Here is an 18,687-nt window from a genome sequence, read left to right as displayed (position 1 = left end):
CTGACTAGTCTAGGAAGAGGAGTGGCCCAAGGACTCACTGAGTCTCTTCCAACAAGAGCACTCACATATACGGCCTCAGTGACTCATACAGAAATACAACCGTATAAATTTCTAAAATTATGGGCAAATATGACGGAACAACAAACCCTGTTGTTCAATTCATTCAAATGTGTTCAAATGTTTGAACAAAGATGTGAAGCCTTTGGAAATCCCAACTGCCCCACCACTAAGGTACATGCGTTGAACTTATTCTTAGAGGGAAAAGCTAGTCGATGGTTTATCGCATTAATACCGACTAATCAAGACCAACTTCAAAACCTTGAAATCAACCTTTATACATGACTTTTCCAGACAAGGTGGAGTGCAATAACTGAACTCTATTCAAGTGAGCGTCAACCCAATGAATCCATTAGAGATTTTATCCTTTGGATAAAACTCTTGGACTCACGTTGCCTTTGGATAAAACTCTTGGACTCACGTTGTGAGTAATGGAAAAAATTAAATGATGTTCAATTGAAGAGATGTTTCATGATGGGCTTAAAGAATAATAGCTTACACAACTTGATCATTGTATCCAATCCGGAACATTCAATCAATGTTACAAAGAAGCAATACATTTAGATGACAACATGCTAGAAGATGATCATGCTACGAGGTGTTCCTCATCTAAACCAAGTTAAGCATGGCAAAAGAAAGATCGATCTCAGAATTGACATTCCCAAAATTTTATGCAGAGCCTTGCTTAAAACCTTATAGCCAACATCTCTACGAGAGGATGAAAACCTTCAAAACCAGACATCCTTATTAATGCCTCTAAAAGTGAGGAACAAAATGCCTTGTGTTGAGTGCAATCACTACGATCATCCTAATCCTCCTTGTGCATACAAGGCACCTATTCTTCTATATTGCATATATTGTTAAAAAAAACCTTTAACCATGATACTAAAAAGTGTCCCGGTTAATCCACAATGGACTCAAAACCTCCATCTCCCATGCACCAAACAGAAACAGTCCAAAGGGTAGAAACTGCTTAGGAGGCAGTTAATCGGACACTTCAGTGTTTCTATTGTCGTGGATCTCACAAAGTAGCAGACTGCACAGTTTGGAATACTTCCATTCCTATAGTCACTGACACCTTGCGAACCAATGTGTGAACAATGTGGCATTGAGCACATGTTCCAAGATTGCCCAAGACGAGTTGCTTCAATGCAACTTGTCTCACAAAATACAACTCTTAACATCTTACGTGTACAAAATGGACAACTAGCCATAGTGCCATTGAATGTGCTTACACGTTTACAAGCCACAGTGCCATTGAATGTGCTTACATGTTTACAAGCCACAGTGCCATTGAATGTGCTTGCACGTTTACAAGCCAAGGCATGACAAACAGTCAAAAAGAATATAAAAGACAACACCTCAACATGGGTAGAAGAATATGATTTAAAACAGAACCCAAAAGAAGGAGCAAAACCTTCTAAACCCAAGAAAAACAGGGGACAACAAACTATCAAAACCAAGGTTGAATTAAAGGACACGAAAAAGGAGCCTATAAAGGACATAAACCCAAAAGGGGACATAAACACAAAAGAGCCAAAAGCTATACAAGATGCAGAGGCATCCACATCAAAATCCACCACAACACCCATATGTGTGACACATAATACAAAAACCCAAAAGAAAATTCGATCTCGTTGCATGGGTAAACATAATGAAAAATTGACAAACCAAAGAAAGTCAGAGAATGAAACAAGTACTAGTACATCGCTAAGTGAGGATGAAACAAGTTCTTGCTCTATACTCAGTGCACCACATAGACCAATCAAGAAACTAGAACCCACCCAACCACCCCAAATGGATAATAATGATCACATGACATATGCGGAATGCAAAAAGCAAGCTCAGGAGAGCATGCTTAGCTTGGTTGAATGTCTTACTATACAGGGTCATCGGTTGTGATTGAGCCTCATAATGCCAATCCTAAAACAGCAACCAAAATACAAAACCTAGAGAAGTACCGCTTCCCCTTTTAAGAGGAAGACATACTCTCTACAGAAGAGTCATTTAGGACAGATTGTACAAACTGTATGCTTGAGAAAGCACGGGAATTTGATAATTCCCTTACAAGATTAAAACACTCTCTCAAAACCTCATTTGGAGGAATGCACTTCTCCCATGATAAAGCCAGCATCACATCAGCACTTGCACCTTTAAGGGCTCCACTTGAGTTATACAAGGACATAACAAACTCCATAAAACAGGACTGTGAGGATTCACAGGTTTCCAAACAGACCTCATTAAGAATTGTCAGAGGGCCAAGTGTGCCAGTGTATGCATTGGGTACTCTTGAAAAAGCTGAAAGCCAAAATGAGGATAAAAGTGAATGGGAGTATGAAACAGAAACGGGATCTGAAGCTGAGTCAATAACCGAAACATCCATGGTTCCTTTGGAAGATTCTATCATAGTATGGTTAGATTTCCCTGCATGCAATGATGTTAAGCGCAAACACGCATGGATTAGCCCTTGAGCAAGTCATAACATCGTGTGACAATAGACGCTTGGGTGTCATTGGGACAACCTAAATGCATCCCTACAAGAAATAGTCTTGCAAGAGGAGCCAATGGACAAAACATTAAAGTTCCAGGTTACTTTAGATACACTACTTAAACAATCGATGCAATATGGAATTTACATTCCATGTTACCCTAGATTCCCTTGAGTATGATGTCGTCCTTGGTGGAACTTGGGTAGGCGAATCGTTGTATTCACTAGATGAATCCATGCAAAAAGTCACCTTGAACAGAGTTCTGGTTGGAACCTTTACACAAGACTTGAACATGCCATGTCTAGGGTGCTTTGAACATACAATGTATATCGAGAAACTAACCCCCTCACTTGCAAGTTTTTTGTGGTTGAGTATGTGTTGGAAGAAGATTTGATCTTGGGGCATAAATGGACTATTGCTGCCCAAGCACCACTATGCTTTGCTAGCGATAGAGCTCATGATGGTCAATGACAAAAAGTTGACAATACCATATTGGAAGGAAGAGGATCTAACTTTAATGGATATCTATGATGCTAAACGCAAAAGGATACAAGCCTCTTCCACAAAAACCCCCCTACACAATGACCTACCATCTTCGTCAAATGACCAACTCTGATAAAGCATCTACTCCTTCAACCCCGTCCTCACCTATGAAGTTCAATGCCAAAACCTTGCAATCAACAGCTATTCCTGAAGAAGTTCCCACAGCCAAACCATCTATCTCTCACAAGGAACTCAAAGGAAATACCCCGGAGCCTATGCATCTTCATTGACAAACCTCACCAAAGGAGACAACCACATGCTCAAAAGCCTCGTCATCGACAGCTACTCCACAAGAGACTCTAACCGCATCATCACATCAACAATTCCCATGAGTCTCAAACTTGCAGCCTCAGCACCACCCAAAGCCAAGGAGGGCCCCAAACCTTCCACATCAACCCAAAAGAAAACTCCACTAAGACTACCACAATCACGATATCTTAATAGTATCAAAATGTGGGTGGAGAAGCAGCTACTTGTAGTCAAGGCTACTATGAAGGTGCTAATCAAATTTGGGTGCGCCTCGACAGTCAAAACCTCTTCCTCAATGTAGCACTCGAAGGCCAAGGAAGAAGAAAAGTACTCCACAACACAGTCCACAAAAGCCTATGCGAGTTCCTGAAAAAACTCCAACAAGTCATCAAGTGTGGGTACCAAAAACACTGCTTCCGGCACAAGGGTACTACCAAAGAAATACCAAAGCTTGGGTCCCGAAGCACGTCACAAAGACCCCTAAGCTTGCACAAAGAAGAAAGTCTCAGCACCAAGCACATCAGCTAGTTTATAGTGTTCATCAAAGATGGGTGCATGTGCATGTGCTTCGACAACAAGGATACTATGATGGTAAATCCATCATATGGTTGCCAAAATTGAACAATGTGAAGAAAGCCTCACCACTGACTTCAACCCCAACAGCTTCACCGACAAGAATGGAGGCCCACACAACAGCAAGAAAATCACTCAACCACTTTCGTACATTTAGTACAACAAAAGAGCTTGTCTATTCAAGCAAACAATCAACAGTCTTTTCTACTACCTCGACAACATTTGAGCAACAAATTCAAGAATCAATACCCACTTCTGCAAAACGGAGACTTATGAGCGCATCAAGAACAAAATTACAATGCTCTTGTCACCCATCTCGAAGTGAGAAATGAGTGCACAAGAACCTGTTGATCGCAAATCAAGACCTAGTTGTCCCATAAAATCAATATAAAATTCAAAATATAAAAAATAATAATTTAAAAAAACCCATCGGGCAAAAACTTGCAACTTCACGGGGTCAAGACCTGCAGTCTCACAGCTTAAGAACTTGCACATTCATGATTTAAGCCTCATCACGAATTAAGCCATATCACGCAATACCCATTATATATTTGTTAAGCTTATTACTTACTATTCTTTTGGCTATATTAATGTAGCAGTTGCTCCATGAGTACATATCCATACTCATGCATTGGAGAACATTTGCACCAAAGCCTCACCATCGACAACTTCCAGGTACATCCCTGGGGATGGAGGGGCCATGGTGGGCGAAAGCATGGTCAATGGTACAACCCATCGCATGGAATTTCCCTTCAAATTACAAACCTCTCCAAACAATGCCACCATCTTCACAAATCAATGATCTTCAATCCTTAGTGAAGATACCTATATTAGCCTTGCAAGTTGACGTAATTCTTCCAATCCTCACCAACAAGTGGCTCCTTCAAAACAGAGCAATTCAAAAAGAGTCTACATGACTCAATTCTTTTACTTCATGTAAATTTGCTTCATAAGAGCACTTAAATATACATAAAAACATAAAAAGCACATGGGCAAAAGAAGACAAGAACAAGTCCTCCTCAACAACATTTGATAAGAATCGTGCCACACAAAGGGACATCATCAAAAGCCAATTACTTCAAAAGATGAATGTCGCTTCAATGAATCAAATGAGGAACTGAGAATCACCATCTCGTTCTGATAATTAAGTCTACGTTCCTCTGAATTCTTCCCTCTCCTCACCCATTATTAGCGTCTCTTACTATCCCCACTAACAAAAATCAAATGTAACCTTGCCGAATGATTTCAAAAGCCAATTACTTCAAAAGATGAATGTCGCTTCAATGAATCAAATGAGGAACTGAGAATCACCATCTTGTTCTGATAATTAAGTCTACGTTCCTCTGAATTCTTCCCTCTCTCCTCACCCATTATTAGCATCTCTTACTATCCCCACTAACAAAAATCAAATGTAACCTTGCCAAAAACATGTTGAGCCAAAAAAAAGGAGCTCACGCAAATATAAAAATGCAATCATTCGTAAAAAACCCCATTAGGAATTCCCAATATACCACTAACCTCTTCATTCATTAACAAGCTTTTCTTATTTCTTCCGGAGGAACAAAAACCATTGAAAGTCACTCAACATCAAAGCCATCGACAAAGCTTGTTCATTCTCCCCACACAACAATCTTCAACACGCAATCACGTGTAGATGCGATCGCCATCAGGAAGGGGGAATGTTAACCCAATTCTAGGGTTAACAAGAGCTACTGCCATTATCTTACATCAAGGGTTCACTGTAGATACACCAAAGGGTCATACATTCAAGATATGAAGCCATAGTGTCCAAAGCTACAACTTGGACGGGCACCTGTAATGGTGTCACGGAGTTTTTATGGCGATTCCCACTTCAAGAGCGTGTGGCAACAAGATAGGATGAAGTCCTAAGTGATGTACTTCATGGATATATTATGAAAGTAGTCATTGTAATAGCATTAGGCCTCTTATGAGCCTAAAGTGCCTTGCCAGCCATATTTTAAGTGAGTGTGAACACTTATGGCCATGTATATAAGTGAATTTCTCTCATAATACAACATACTCTCCCATTGTGCCGCATTGAGTCTTGCTCTTGCTAATCTCTCTCCCTAATGCATGCTAGTGAGTGTGTGTGAGTGAAGTAGTGAGGTGAGAGGAGGGACGAGGACCCGTATTGCAATGCGGCGGTGTGACAACGCTCGCGGGAGATGCAGTGGAATTGCTTCTCAAGGAATTGTAGAGCTTGGAGACCTCAAGGGTCACGAGCTCGGCCATTGGAAAGATCCTCACTCATGAGACAACTGCGGTTCACCAGGTAATGTCTTTTTGGATGTGTTTCAAGGGGGGTTAGGGTGATTTGAAGGACTCAAAATCCTTCAAGTGGGACTTAAAATCCTATCCCTCCTCTTTTGAGAAATGAAGAAAGAGAAGGACTCAAAATCCTTCGGGTGGGACTCAAAATCCTTCGGGTGAGTAATAAAAGATATATGAGTGTTGGTCGGGAAACAAAGTTGAAAAATAAAGTTATAGATATGAGAGCTTAAGTTCTGAAAGTTCGGGTGCGGGGCTTAAATTGTGAAAGTATTAAGCCGTGAAAGTCTTAATGCGTGAAAGTTTAGGAGCGGGGCTTAGTTGTTAAAGTTTAGGTGCACAGCTTAAGCCATGAAAGTTGAGGAGCGGGGCTTAAGTCGTCGTGAAAGTTCAGGTGTGGGGCTTAAGCCGTGAAAGTCTTAACCCATGAAAGTTAAAGTGCAGGTCTTTAACCCGTGAAAGTCTTAATCCATGAAAGTTCAAGTGCGGGTCTTTAAACTATGAAAGTTTTAACCCATGAAAGTTCAGGTGTGCAGGTCTTTAACCCATGAAAGTCTTAACTCATGAAAGCTCTTAATCCGTGAAAGTTCAGGTGCGGATCTTTAACCCATGAAAGTTCAGGTGATAAATCCGTGAACTATCAGAGTTTTATGTATGATGTTTTTGAGTGAAAACATGTCATGAACATCAGAGTGTGATTAAGTGCAGTGGTGGTTAGTGCTACCAAGGGTTGGTCTGAACTCTATGAAATAGCATATTGCTATTTCACGGGTTTAGGAAACACTTAACCTTGTGAGGTGATTATGGGTGATGATATGCATAGCATGCAAGTAGAATCTATACAAATTATGGCAACTCAAAAATAGAATGATGATCATATGCAGCCTAGTGGGATAATAATGCATTCGATTGTTTTCATGTTAGTTAGGGAACAAGAAAAGAAAGGAAAAAATCCAAGTTAAGGGGAAAGCTCCTACTTGGGAGCAAAGATCGCGAGCAATGATAAATGGCGGACCTTTGAGCGCAAATACCATTAGTACGAACATGAATGCAAGCAATGAAGAATCAGAAGCAAGCAAGCACAACGAAGGCAAATGCACAAAAAATGGAAAAAGAAGCTAATATGTTCTAGCCGACGGCCCCAGCGACTAACTTAAATGGGCAACCCACATGTGAGCGCACGGGTGGTCCATGGTTTGTGACCATTTCATGGCGTGAAATGGTAGGGCGGTTCAGGACGTGAACGATTTTAAAATATTTCACGGCGTGAAGCGCTAAGATTGTTCACGACGTGAATCGTTTTAGCGCATTTCACGGCATGAAGCGCTAAGGTTGTTCACGACGTGAAACTATCTGATCCTCAATACGTGCAAGTTTTGATACCTTATGGTTGCCTATATGCTCAAACACCCAAAGCCACAAGTTATGCATTCAGAGAAGGATTGAATACACATGAAACAAATGAACATGTTTCATGGCCTAAAAATCATACTCTTTTACCTCGTACCCATTTACTGGGAAATGGATACCTCTTGTAATCTTCTTTGTTTTATTGCCATAGAAACCAATGTGGTACTTTGGAACTTGTGGGAATTCATTGTTTCAACCACTTTAGTTCAGAGTGGGAGCTTCTAATTTTTCCCTCCATCCAATTGAAGAGTGTATCCACTAAATCCTGTGGAACCTGTTTTGTTTCTTGTGCATCCACCACTGAATCCTGTGGAACCTATTTTGTTTCTTGTGCAGGTGAGTGCACGCCTTCCTTTCCTTTCTCCACAACTTTGTTTAGCATGTCCTCCTTAGTGGATGAAGTTGGCAATGTCGCACTCTTCTGTTCACTTGTTTGAACGGGCTTCTATTGCCAGATCAACTTTTGTGCCTTTTTATCACTTGATTTAACTGGAAATTGGTTCTATTTGTGTTGATGGTGGTACATGCAGTATTGGATCTTGGGTTGAACTTGGGTACCCATACTGTTGTATTGGCTTGATAATAATTTTGTGTAGCTAGTGAATCCTTTCAAACCCACTGCTTTTGAATACTTTGAGGATAGCGGTTCTGATTGGAATACTATTTTTTGTCTTTTATTAGCTTTCTTGGTCCCATGCCTGTAGTCTGACTATTTTGCTTTGATCCCCACGAGACCTTGTTTGTATCATAGTATCCTTGTGCTTAAAGTTGGGCTTTGGGAACCCACTGTTGACGGACTGGATACTTTTTTTGTTGTTTCTGTGGTTTTCTTGCATGGGGCTGAGGTTGTGATGTGGATGCCTCCTCTGGTATGACCGTCGTTTTCTGTGACGTTGGTAGTTCCATGTCATCTGTCATTGTTTGTTTTCCTTTGTTTAAGGAGCTCCATAATGGCATAGTAATGGTTTCCTTGCCATCATTCAGTTGTGCTGCTCTTTCTTCCCATTGGATATGATAATTACTGGCACAAATCTAGGATCGTCCAAGAATCATATCTTCTTCCATGGATCTTGCAGGCATGACAAACACCTTCGCCAACAAGAGATTATTTCTTATAGAAATATTAATGTTTAAAAATCACACGGCTTTTGTTGTTGATAAATGCACACTTTGAACTTGTGCATTTTTGGCTTCAAGGTGAGGTTTGTCTAGAGCTACCCATGTTTCATAAGAGATCAAGTTATGACTTGATCCTGACGATCAATCAATGCAATGCTCTTGATGTGGCTCTCTTTCGTAGACACTTTTACACTGAGACATGCTGGCTCAATGTCAAGGTCATCCTCATCAAGAAGTATGAGTGAAGCCATCTTCACATACAATATTCTCTCCTAGAGTCTTTGTTTTTCCTTAGCTTCCCTTGCCTTGGCTTCTTCTTGAGTTGCTCGTTTGATTTTTCTTTGGCCACCTCTTTCTTTTGTTTTTTTAAATTCTCATGTGTGAGCATCTCCTGGGTCAGTGGTCCATAATACTTCTTGAGTTTTCTCCCATTGATGTATCCTTCCATTTGTATTCCCTCTATGGTTTCAATACAGACCAATCCTTGAGGGGTGATTTCGGACACTCTAAAAGGTCCTAACCCTCTGTATTTAACTTTCTTCTTCTTGGTGCTTCTGACACCATACATGAGAATGAGGTCCCCCATTTCCAGCTCCTTTTGTTTCACGTTATGGTCAAACCAATGCTTTCTCCAAAATTTCTCGACCATAAGCCCATGTGATGCAATTAGCTGGGTTTCATCAAGTTTTTCTAAATCAATCAATCTCTCGGCCAATGCATTTTCGGTAAGCCTCTCTTGTACAACAATTTACAGGCTTGGAACTAAGTACTCCATAGGAATTACTGATAAACTATACGGAAGGGAGTATATCCCGTTGCCACCTTATACAATGTACCATACGCCCATAGAGCTGCAGTCAGCTTATGTTCCCAATCCGTGTGACTGGTTTCTAATGTTTTAGTCAAGATAGCACATAAAATCTTTTTTGTGCTCTCTACTTAACCATTTGCTTGTGCATATTAAGGTGATGACTTTTGATGGACTACAAGGAATCCGGCCAATAAGTGTTCAATCACCTCATTAATGAAATGCAAACCCCGATCATTGACCAATTCAAGCGGGCAGCCAAATCTAGAAATGATTTGTTCATATAATTTCTTCACCTCATCATACTTCTGTGTGACTCCATACACGGAAATCATGATTGTGTAGGCTTTGATGTTTGGTTTGACACCTAACCTTTTCATGTGTTCCCAAACTTTCTCTGCTTTCTCATATAGACCACCTTTCTCTAAGGTCGTTAGCAATGCACCATAAGAAAGAACGTTTGGTTGTTGTCCCTTCTTTATCATTTTTTGAAAAACTCGCATAGTCGATTCAAGGTCCGCTCTCATGGCACATGCTACTAAGGTGGTATCCCATGCATACTTATCTGGTAAGATGCCATGGGCCTCCATTTTCTCCAGCTACATGCTCCAACTAGAAGTACCCCTTTCCTTAAGCATTTAGAAGAAAGTTGAAATGTGACCTCATGATGGCATGTGATTTTGCATCTAGAGGAGGTCCCCCATTAACAATGTGTTCAAACACCTCCAATGCAACCCACCATTTCTTCTCTTTCCCCATGAACCTCATAACATGATTGCATATGCGAACGTCCAACAGAGGACTGCATTTTTGTCTGTGGGCCATCACAAACTTGGCCTTGGGGTAGAGATGAGCATGCACTAATGCTTCTCTCCCATCCTTGACTTTTAATTTATCTAGTATGGCATTACTGAGCTCATCCACAATCATATTTACGATTTGATTGCTCCGGGCTCTTGTGTCCTAGTGACTCGAGACTTGCGATGTTGATGCTACTAAAGGTGCCTTGGCATCTTCAGGTTGTGGCAATTCAATCATATTATCTTCATATTCTATTGCCAGTTTACACAGGACCAATCCCCATGTGTCATTCTTGAGTAATAACAACACAATACAATGCCTTAGCAAGAGCTCTACTCATGAACTTCTGACTCAACTCTCATGTCTTCCTATTCAGTATTGTCCCTCTTCTTTGGGCCCAAATAGACCCGACATGATTCTTGGACTATCCATACAATAATGCACTCCTTCCCTACAATCTCAGCTGGGTAGACCAAGTCTACTCTAACCCCTATCCCCTTATCTGGCTAATTCCCCTTTTTCCTTTACAACTACACGAGTACTACCCATTCTTCAAGAAATTGTTACAAGTTTTTTACAAAACAAGAAGGCTCGGTTTGTTGCACAACGGTCAGTCTGAGTCGGTGATCTAGGCACTAGGCTAGCCAAAACTTGAAAACGGCCAATATTACTAGCCTTACGCAAGTATGCACATGAAGTTCTTAGAGTTTACCTATTTCACATTAACCCCATGGTCCCATTATAGGGCTGCTTTATATGTTCCAACACTATCTTACAAAAGATAGGTCCATGTTCAAGCAAGTAAGATGTCAATGCGCCTCACAATAGAATGGGTGGTGGTGGCCAACAAACTATATTAACCAATGAAATGGTTAACAACATCAAAGCTCCTTGCTGGAGTGCATGGGTGGCCATTAGTTTGTAGCTTTGATTTGCAAATAGTAACTTAGAATTATTCTCCATATCTCTTGCTTCAAGTTATTTATCTCTTGATTAAGTTTCGGTTAGTGGAGAAGAAAATGCTTTGATCAACTCTCTATGGTTTGCACAAAGCATTGCCACCATATATAGCTCACAAAGAGCATCTAACACGTTGACTTCTTAACTGTATGACTTTTTGGCCCACTATAGTTGTTCCTAACATATGATTAAGATGCCCATGAAAACACACATACTCATCTTGATGCCACTTGAAAACACATATAAATAGTAACTTGCGTGCACCTGAGACCTTAGCCCAAAAATAATAAACCACATTTTTACAATTCAGGATTAAGATCCACATGTAGAAAAAAAGGGCTATTGATTACTCCACATGTATCCATCTGTAAGATTACTTTGCATCCTAAGTGTAGTGTGGATTGCAAGCATAAGATGCAGAAGCATAGTTTTACTTGTGGATAAAATAAATAAAGTAGAATATTGTATTGTATGTTGAGAGATTAATTTATTTTATTTTTTTGTTGTTGTATATTCACTCTTTCCAATTAATTAATTTTATTTTTTTTGTTGGTGAATCTTTAATTTTTTTTAAATTAAAGATGAACTAAGGTCATGAACTTTTTAAAAAATCTAGAACCTTAATGCAAAACATAATGCTAAGGACCGAAAAAAATAAATACCATAAATATTTATTTATTATAATTTTTAAATAAAAAGACATGTTTTAAAAAATAGATTTAGGAATTTTTAAGAATATACAAAGAAATAAGTAGCAAAGAGACGTATTATTTATTATAAAAGATTACACGCAAAGACAAAGCAATAATTTAAAATTGACATCTTATTAAAAATATATTATTGAATTTTTTAAAAAATGCAAAGAAATAAGCACCAAGGAGACATGTTATTTATTAAAAAAGCTTACATACAAAGGTGGAGTAATTACATTTGTGGAGAAGCAAAACTTGAAACAATACAAAACATGCTTCTTCTTCTCTAAGACCAACAAACTTGTAGATTTCAGGGGAGAGCAGGACAAATTCATCACCATCTACTACAATGGCTTTTTTGAATTTATATGCTCTCTCCCATACAGATAGATAAGATGTATTGTAATCATGCGGTGATTGGGGTTGTTGATCATCATCAATGACTATTGGATTTGATTGACTCCCCGGTGCAGTATTGTTGTTGTCTTGGACTTCATCAGTATCGACATTCTCCACCTCTTCATAATCTCTGCTCCCTCTTGCATTGAAGGGGTCAAAGTACCTGGTAGGAGGAGTATCTACAAAGAAAATCTCTTCTATATCAATGTATTGACGACCTCTAGTAATTTCCTCAGCAGATATGTTGTGAGAAAAAAAATTTTAAGTGTGGTTTGTGCAAATCTTTCATGCAATAACCCACCATGCCTTCTAAGGTATGCATCTTAACCTATCTAAGACCTCTACACATAACCAATGAACCCTTAGACTTAAATAAATCCCATCCCAAATATCTCTTTATAGTTTTTCCTATGCTTATCAGAGATGGTGCCATTAAACTAGCAACCATTTGAAAGTGCAAGTGATTCAAGGTTCCTCCTTTCTCAAGTGCAAAGAGACCTTTTAAACACTCCATCCTCACAAATTCCTCTAAGGGTTCCCAACATGATAAGTGGATATCTCTATTCCCGATTGCAATTTTTACGGATACTTCAAAAAGCCTTGTTTTTATTTCGGGTTGAAAAGAAGGGATTTTGTGTACATAAGGTTCAAAATCTGTATTTTTTTTTCGTTTTGCATCCATTTTTTTCCTTTTGCATCCATTTTGTTTGAACCTTCAAGAAAGCACGGAAATCAAAAGCATGTTATAAAATTAAAAATTTAAAGAAACATGCACCCTCAAAATGTTGAGATATCGAGCTCATCTAGTGAGGCAGTGGACACTGATGACCTGCCTAGGGGATAGGCCCCACATTTACACCACTGGCATGGTTGGTGAGATCATGGGTGATATGCGGCCAGTGGGATGACAGGCTGTGTGATAGCCATTCTAGAGACTGGCATAGTTATAGCGCCAGCTCATTTAGTTGGGTTCACACTATAGAGAACCCTATTATGTATTTGGTTGAGTACATTTTCATATGTGTGTACTCTTATCTTTGTATATGGTGTGTTGAGTGTTGTGTGAAGAAGAAGAAGATTTTCAGCCTCTCACCTTGTGTGTTCTCTATTAGGGTTTTGTGAGTGTGTGTGTGCTTGCAAGACCTCAAGCTCTCTTCTCCCCTGCATCTTTTCATAGTATCAGAGCCTGGTTCATACTAAGAGCTGAGCTGCAAGCAAGAGAAGCACAGGAAGCGGTACGAGGGTAAGAGCTTCAACTACTCTTCCCTATTTGTGTTGGTGACTACACCCTTGTTGGGAGCTCTACGGGAGGCACCGGTAAACAATCTCTGATTGAGGATCTTTCTTCGCAGCTATAGGGCAACAAATACTGTCCTATCGGACTATATTTGGGTGGCCAAAAATGCGTTTCGGGCACGTCAGGACCTCCGTTTTTCAGAAAGCATTCGATTTCGAGCACTGCGGGCGGCGGGTGGCGGGTAAGTCATCGATTCTCTGCAGAACTCTGTTTTAAGAACTGCAGGAAAACAGATTGGCTATGCAGACACTGTGTGTGCTACAAGGAGGTTAACAATTGCCATTGGGTGTATGTATGCACATTGAGGTCACTGGTTGTGACATTTGAGTGTAGTACAGTATCGCTACAGAAAATACAATAGTTTGTGCAGGACAAACGAGAGTGCTATTTCTGGTAAATTTGTGTGTCTGGCAAGATGTCAAATAATGGCATAACCTAGATTGTTGCTGAAAAGCTTGATAAGAACAACTTCCATGCTTGGAGGTTCAGGCTGACAAATTTCCTGATGGGAAAGGGCTACTGGGACTACATAGAAGGTGAGCATGAAGAGGCACCGGAGATACCGGAGATCAATCCGACTGCTGCAGATGTGAAAGAGTTCAAGGATTGGAACCAAGGAGCTAGAAAAGTTATGTATTGGCTCTCTATCAGTATACAGGACACCATGATTGGGCACATATAGGATGCCAAGTCCCCCAAGGAGGCGTGGGACACCTTGGTAAAACTCTATGAAACAAATACCAAGGCACGTAAGATACAGTTGAAGAATGAACTTCATACTGGTGAGAAAAAGAGTATGTCTGTGAATGACTATGCATTGAAGATAAAGAGTATTGTGGAATCCCTTGCATCTATTGGTGTTTAAATAGATGATGATGATAAGGTGGAAGTCTATCTACGTGGTCTCAGGCCACAATACAAGGCGTTCAAGACGTCTATTCAGACTCGGGAAAACATTCCCAATTTTACACACTTGGTGTCTATGTTGATTATAGAAGAGAAGAGCTTGGGTGAAGACCAACAGTCTTCACAAAACAAAAATAGTTCAGAGCAACAGGCCTTCTACACAAGTTCAGGAAGAGGACGAGGTAGAGGAGGCCATGGACGCGATCAAGGAGGTGGTCAAACAAGTAATCAGAATTATGGCCAGCAGCAACAACAACAACAGTCCCAGAATTCACAACAACAACAACAACAACAACAACAGGCAGGTGGAAGAGGCCAATACAAAGGCAGGGGGAGTCAAAGAGGTCATGGAAATTGGCAAAGGTGGTATAATGATACACGTGGATGCTTTTATTGTGGTAAGCCTGGACATGTGCGGGAGGCAGATTATTATAAGAAGAAGGCTGACATGCAAAATGGGAAATTGCAGCAAAACAACTATGCATCCTCGAGCAGAAACAATGAGGATAATGAAAGGTTTTTGTTATGCAGCATGTCGTTAATGCCATGTCTGAAAATGTTGAGACAGCACATAAAGATGATGTATGGTATGTTGATTTAGGTGCTTCGAACCACATGACAAGTCATGGGGAGTGGTTCAAGGAGATGAAAACCCTTGAAAGACCAGGTTTTGTGGAAACAGGGGGGATGACACTGCTCATCCAATTGCCCATGTTGGAGATGTGCCATTGTCTATGCAGGATGGCAAAGTGAAGTACCTTGCAGATGTACTTCACGTTTCGAACATAACAAAGAATCTGGTTTCAGTTGGCCAGATGATTGAGCAGGGTTTGCAGGTTCAGTTTAACCCTGATGGTTGTTATGTTGAAGACTTTAAAGACAAGTGCAGGTTGGTTGCAAAAAGGCAACAGAGTGGGCAGAATGTTTACGTTGAATGTAAACATGCCTGAAGTGAGTGCTGCGTGGTTCAGGAATTGTTGCAGACACAGACATTTGGCATAAAAGAATTGGACATGTGAATGTGCAGAGAATGAAGTCTATGCAGACTAAAGGAATTGTGACAGGGCTGCCAAAATTTAAAGTTGAAGGTCTGTAGAGAATATGTGAAGCATGCCAATTTGGAAAGCAAACAAAGCATGTATTTCCACGTAACAGATATGTGAGCAGAAATGCACTAGATGTTGTGCATTCAGATGTATGGGGTCCTACGAAGACTATGTCTATGGGAGGCTGCAGGTATATGTGACATTTATTGATGAACACACAAGGAAAGTGTGGGTATACTTCATGAAGGAGAAGGGTGAGGTGTTCACTCACTTTCAGAATTTCAGAGTTATGGTTGAAAAGCAAACACGAAAATATGTAAAGTGCCTAAGGTCAGAAGGAGGAGGAGAGTACTTCTCCAATGAGTTCTCTGAATTTTTGAAGAAGAATGGTATTCGGAGAGACAGTTTACATGCAGATACACTCTGCAGCACAATGGAGTTGCTGAGTGGAAAAACAAGCACATTGCTGAGATTGTGTGTTGGGGCTGATGTAAGTGGAAGTGTGGTTGCACAGAATGCAAGTCAGCAATCACAGTCTTTGAGTGGACCAGGAGAGTCCTCATCTAGTGGATAGACCATGGAGTGGCAGGGAGTGGCAGGCTACGTCATAATAGTCATAATACCACTCCTGCAAATGTGATTAGTACATCACATAAAGGAAAAGAGAAAGTGGTTGAGCCCCTTGGTATGCCTGACATTTCTGCAAGGCATTCTCATGTTGATGGAGAGTTTAGTGGCTCAGAGATGAGCCTTGATGAGGAGCTTGGGATACCAGCTATGAGAACACCTGGTGTAAAGAAGGCTATGGAAGCCATGAATGCAAAGCTGCGAAGATCTGGAAGAGTGAAGAATCCTGTGCAGAGGTTTACCTATGATGGTTATGTGGCACATCACTATGCATACATGGCAAAAGTTATACAGGTTGTAGAGCCCACATGCACTGATGAGGCTGTTGGAAATGTGTGTTGGGAGAAAGCTATGGATGAGGAGATGGATGCACTATATGGAAATGAGACTTGAGATTTAGTGCAATTGCCTGAAGGCAAGAAAGCCATTGGATGCAAGTGGGTGTACAAAGTAAAACATAACAGTGATGGAAGCATAAATAGGTATAAGGCTAGATTGGTAGCCAAAGGATATGCGCAGACATATGGCATTGATTATGAGGAAACTTTCAGCCCAGTTGCCAAGATGGCAACAGTGAGAGTTGTGATAGCAGTGGCTGCGTCAAAGCAATGGTCTTTACATCAGATGGATGTAAAGAATGCATTCTTGCATGGGGATTTGCAGGAAGAGGTGTATATGTTGCAGCCACCTGGTTATGAGGATGTGAGTCACCCCGAGCATGTTTGCAGGTTGAAGAAAGCCTTGTATGGCTTAAAACAAGCACCAAAAGCATGGTCTGACAAGATTTCTGAATATCTTGTCACTATTGGCTTTCATGTAGCCAATGCAGATTTCTCGCTGTATGTGAGACACGGTGATAGAAGGATTGTGCTTGTTGTCATCTATGTAGATGACTTGATCATTACGGGGGATGATGATGTAGAGATCTTTGATGTAAAGATCTTGCTTAGACAGAAGTTTGAAATGAAGGATCTGGGGGAGCGCAGATATTTCTTGGGCATTGAGGTGATTAGGTCACCACATGGTATTGGATTACTGCAGAGGCAGTATGGCTTGGACATGTTGTCCAAGTATGGTATGACAGGCTGTAAGCCTATCTCAGTGCCATTGGATCAGAATGGCAAGTTGAGTGCAGATTCAGGAGAGATTTTGGAGGATCCTACTATGTATAGGTGCATAGTAGGAAGCTTGATCTACATGACAATCACCAGACCAGATTTGAGCTATGCTGTTGGGTTGGTGAGTCAGTTTATACAGGTTCCACGGAAGCCGTATTTGGATGCATTGAGACGCATACTGAGGTATGTGAGGTCTACTTTGCATTGTGGACTATGTTACGAAACTGGGATAGAGATATGTGTACATGGGTACACAGATACTGATTGGGCTGGTAGTATCTCATATAGAAGATCTACTAGTGGCTTCATGTTTTCTTTGGGGAGTGCTGCTGTGACTTGGAGCAACAAGAAGCAGCCTACGGTTGCTCTATCCAGTACAGAGGCCGAGTACAGAGGAGCTGCTATGGCAGCATGTGAGGTAGCTTGGTTGAGAAAGCTACTTCAGATTTGGGTCTATCAGTGGATAGACAAGTTGTCATTTTCTGTGACAACATTAGCAGTATATACAGTTGGCCAGGAACCCAGTTTTTATGAAGCATATAGAGGTCCACTACCATTTTCTCAGAGAGAAGGTCTTGGCAGGAGACCTTGACCTTGTTTATGTCAGCACACAGGATCAAGTAGCTGACATCTTCACCAAAGCATTGGGTACAGAGAAGCTCCGCAGATTCAGGGCTTCGCTTGGTGTACATGAGATGGAGTTGAGCTCGAGGGGAAGTGTTGAGATATCGAGCTCATCTAGTGAGGCGGTGGACGCCTGGGGGATAGGCCCCACACTTACACCACTGGTATGGTTGGTGAGATCATGGGTGATATGTGGCCGGTGGGATGACACGCTGTGTGATAGCCATTCTAGAGACTGGCATAGTTATAGCGCCAGCTCATTTAGTTGGGTTCACACTATAGAGAACCCTATTATGTATTTGGTTGAGTACCTTTTCATACGTGTGTACTCTTATCTTTGTAAATGGTGTGTTGAGTGTTGTGTGAAGAAGAAGAAGATTTTCAACCTCTCACCTTGTGTGTTCTCTATTAGGGTTTTGTAAGTGTGTGTGTGCTTGTAAGACCTCAAGCTCTCTTCTCCCCTGCATCTTTTCATAAAACACTAATCAACTTTTAAATTTTGTGGAAAATGAAAGCAAACATTAATTTGACTTTGAAAAAAAGCATATGAAAAATTAATCATTGTTTATCAAATTTGTAACTGGAAAAACACATAGATGTATATACCATTAAGAAATTTATTACTTATTTTAGAATTATATTACTTTTTTATCAAATTTAGAAATGAAAAACACACACCC

Source organism: Cibotium barometz, chromosome 58 (genome assembly GCF_041138505.1).
Source record: "Cibotium barometz isolate CiBa-2024 chromosome 58, ASM4113850v1, whole genome shotgun sequence".
Lineage (NCBI taxonomy): Eukaryota > Viridiplantae > Streptophyta > Polypodiopsida > Cyatheales > Cibotiaceae > Cibotium > Cibotium barometz.
This window is presented reverse-complemented; position numbering follows the sequence as displayed.